The 4,138-nt window shown below is 42.7% G+C and overlaps 1 pseudogene; it reads right to left on the reverse strand.

Moving 5' to 3' along the window:
• Positions 1-304: 304 nt before the first annotated feature.
• LOC132440226 (nucleolin-like) lies at positions 305-2,726 on the reverse strand (annotated as a pseudogene).
• Positions 2,727-4,138: the final 1,412 nt, after the last annotated feature.

Here is a 4,138-nt window from a genome sequence, read left to right on the forward strand (position 1 = left end):
CTGGGATACTTGAAACCAAAGCATAAGCATTTTCACAGGGGGTGGAGATCTGGAGTGGCAGAACTGATTTGCCATGCTCCACTCTCAGTGATATTCCAGGAGAAACACTCTAGGACAGGAAGTACAAGTCTGGCACCAGAGTTTAGGACTTTTAATTTGTCCCAAAGCTGCTAAAGCAAAAATCATGATAAAACATTCTGCTTTCCTTTATAACCCACCACTGCAAAAACAAAAACAAAAACTCCGTAGGAAAAAAATGGTTTTGTACATGGGAGGAAACAATATAAATTCAAAACTTACAGATAAGGGTTAGTTCTATCACTCATCTCTTTAAAAAGTTTATACGAATATCCAGTCAACACCAACAGGGTTATCTCCCTTGAAATGTTATCTATACGGATTTCCAAGTCGATCACAGGGCTGTATACTGTCTTGGAATGTCCTCAGAAGGCTCCCTCATTGAGCAGGTAACAGAGTAAAAACCTCAGAGTCCTTTCTTTCAAATGTAAGAGGGGAAGACAGGGATAGAAGAAACTATTCAAACTTCATCTTCTTTCCTTGTGGCTTGTGGTCTCCTCCTCCTCTGCCTCCTCAGAAGCCTGCTCACCCTCCAAAGCCTCCCCAGCCTCGGCCTCCAAATCCACCTCGGCCTCCTGCTCGGCCACCGAAGCCACCTCTGCCTCCTCCTTGGCCACCGAAGCCACCTTCACCCTTAGGTTTGGCCCAGTCCAAAGTAACTTTGTTTCCATCGATTTTGCCATCTTCCATGGCCTCCTTGACAGCTTTGGCCTCTTCCTCGCTGTTGAAGTCTACAAAACCAAACCCCTTAGAGGATCCAGCCTCCCGGTCAGTGACTATCCTTGCACGAATAGAGCTATCAAACGACTCCTTTACTGTCTCTTCTGTAGTATCCTCAGATAGACCTTTGACAAACAGAGTTTTGGATGGCTGGCTTCTTGCATTAGGTTGTCCCCTGGGTCCTTGCAACTCCAGCCTTATGGTTCTGCCCTCAATTTCCCTTTTATTACATGAATTTAAAGCTTCTTTAGCATCTTCAAATGATGCAAATTCTATAAATGCATACCCTTTAGATTTGCCATTTTGATTCTGGGGCACTTTGATAAACGTTGCCTTCTCAAATACTTCCTGAAGAGTTTCTTCCATTGCACTACAGGAGAGGTTGCTTAAAACCAGGGTTTTTGATTCACCAGTCCAAGTGCTATTCTTTCCACCTCTATAGTCTTGACTTTGACCTTTCTCTCCAGTATAGTACAGGGAAATGGATCGCCCATCTATCTCTGTTCCCTGCTTTTCTTCCAAGGTTTTCTCTGCATCAGCTTCTGTCCTAGATTCAATATAAGCAATCCCTTTACACTTTCCATCCTTGCTGACTAATCTGATCTCCACAGTATCTTCAAACACTTCTTTTAATTCTTCCTGAGTGACTTTATAAGGAAGATTTTTAGCCAAAAGTGTTCTCGCATCTTGTTCTTTCTTACTGTCTTTCCCCTTTGGTTTTTCTAGTTTAATTTCATTGCCAAAGACTTTTAAACCAGTGAGTTCCAAGGCTTGTTCCAGGTCTTCAGCAGATTCAAAATCCACATAGCCAAACTTCCTAGACACACCAATTCTGACAATCAACAACTGCAAGATCATTTTTTGCAAAAAGGTCACTAAAACCCGTTTTCATTTCAGGAGCAGATTTACTGAAGTTCAGGTTTCCAACAAAGAGATTGAAAGATGTAGTTGGTTCTGTAGCTTCCACTTTCTGTTTCTTGGCTTCGGGAGCTGCTTTTTGTTTGGCCATTTCCTTCGTTCGCTTTCCAGGTGCTTCTTTGACAAGTTCTTCCTCCTCGTCCTCCTCCTCGTCGTCCTCCTCCTCATCATCCTCCTCGTCATTCTCCTCATCTTCATCTTCAGCAGTGCTCTTTGCCTTCACAGGAGCAGCTTTTGCTGGAGATTTCTTTCCTTTGGCTGGTGCAGTCTCCATGGCTTCTTCTTCAGAGTCATCCTCGTCATCCTCATCATCCTCATCATCGTCTTCATCATCATCCTCATCCTCGTCATCCGAGGCAGGAGCAGCAGCTGCTTTCATCACCGCGGGCTCGAATTCATCCTCCTCCTCCTCTTCATCCTCCTCCTCCTACTCTTCACTGTCATCTTCATCTTCCTCATCACTGTCTTCCTTCTTGGCATTCTTGCCGTTCTTTGCTCCCTTGGCTGGAGCGGCTGCTCCCTTCTTACCAGGGGTTGCTACCAATGCTTTGCCTGGTGTGGCTCCCTTTTTGCCAGGTGTTGCTACTGCTTTGGCAGGTGTAACTGTCTTCTTGGCTGGCGTAGCGGCTGTCTTTTTGCCAGGGGTGACAACTGCTTTCTTTGCCGGTGTGGCAACTGCAACCTTTTTTGTTGGGGAAACCATCATCTTCTTTGCTGGAGTTGTGGTAGACATTTTGCCTTTTTTCTGAGGAATAACAACCTCTTCTCCACTGCTATCATCCTCTTCATCTTCTGACATTTCCTCATCTTCACTATCTTCTTCTACCTCCTTTGGGGGAGGAGCCATTTTTTGGGGGTCACCTTGATTTTTACCGGCCTTTGCAAGCTTTACCATGATAGCGGCTTAGGACTGCGGAGTGTGTGGCGAGCGAGTGGTGCAGATGAGCCCAGAAGAAGTGAAGCAACGTCAATGGCGGCCGCTGATCGCAGAGCTCGTAAGTTTGGCTGCCAGCTAGAGCTCGAGACTCAACAATTCTTTTCTTAATTTTCTGTATCGTAATTAAAATCTATGACCTATACCAATTTTTATAAATATGTAATAATGGAATAAACTCAGAGTATTTAAATTATTATTCTTATTGATACATTTTGAGTCATCCATTTCTATAAAGAAAATTCAAATGTATTTTAACTAAATTCTATAAAATTTTACTGCATTCTTGTGCTAAACACTGGGATTGTGAGGCAGGTGTGGAGGTCTTTGCCTTCTTGGAGGTCACAGTTGATGAAGGAAAACATTACATAGGTAATCATGGGACTTCTGAATGCTACAACTGGGGGAAAACAGGCAACTGTAGGAGCATATGAAAATATGATTTAACTTAAACAGAAGAGCCATCACCTCATGACTTACGAAATGGTCCATTGTGGCCAATAAACTTTTCCACTCACCAGAGTCAGAACTAACTCTTTCTACACAAACCAATTCAGCAGGGCAAGGGCCAACCTAGTTAGCACTATTGTTAATAGTCTGGAGCTATTGAAGTAGAAATTTTAGTTCCATTTTAGATCACTTGGCTTCCCGCAGGAGGACACTCTCCTCTCTCCCCACCCTACCCTGACTAGTTGCCCCGGTCTCCAGCAAAATGTGTAAAATGGAAACTGCATATAAGTATATGAATGAGTCGGCATAAACTCTCCTTCACTAGCAAGTCTAAGGAAAAGGTCCTGCTGATTGGGTCAGCAGCTGCGTTTGCATGTGACTATGAAACCTATTATTACTCAGACAATACTTGGAAACATCCTTGAATGTAAATAAGAAGTTGAGATAGTGCCAGTTGTTTATTAAAATGCTTTTTAAATATTTGGAGTAAAGAAGTGATATTTCAAGGAGTCTAGAGCCAGAATTATGTATATTAAAAGCCATATTAAACTTTTCAAAACTATTCTGCTAAGCAAGAAAATGAAGGTAGACAGGTTTTAATAAAAGCTTTTAGAATGGGCAATCAGAGTATTCCTTACACATGGCAATCAAAAATATCTGTAGATTGAATGAATTACTGCAGAGCTGAATCAGTGGGCTTGGGTTCTTGCCATGTAAAACACCTTATGAAGAACATAGTTTGCCTTATAACAGGATACACAAGATCTAATTGCATGGACAAGATAGCATTTATCTCCATTTTACTCTTGATGCCCACTTTTCAGTGGTCATTTCAGCTTTAGCTTCCTCTCAAGGAGAAAGTGATAATATAACAGGATCCTTTCCAGACCATGTTCCCAGATGTTGGTAAGATTATTGGTTTGAAAGAAAGCACACAGCAGCCCGGACTGTAAGTCCCCTGGGCATGAAGTAGCAGCTCTCTGCTGACATGCTGCAGCATGAGGGTAAGAAGAAGCAGAGTATTAAAGGAAGAAGCAG

Source organism: Delphinus delphis, chromosome 17 (assembly GCF_949987515.2).
Source record: "Delphinus delphis chromosome 17, mDelDel1.2, whole genome shotgun sequence".
Classification (NCBI taxonomy): Eukaryota; Metazoa; Chordata; class Mammalia; order Artiodactyla; family Delphinidae; genus Delphinus; species Delphinus delphis.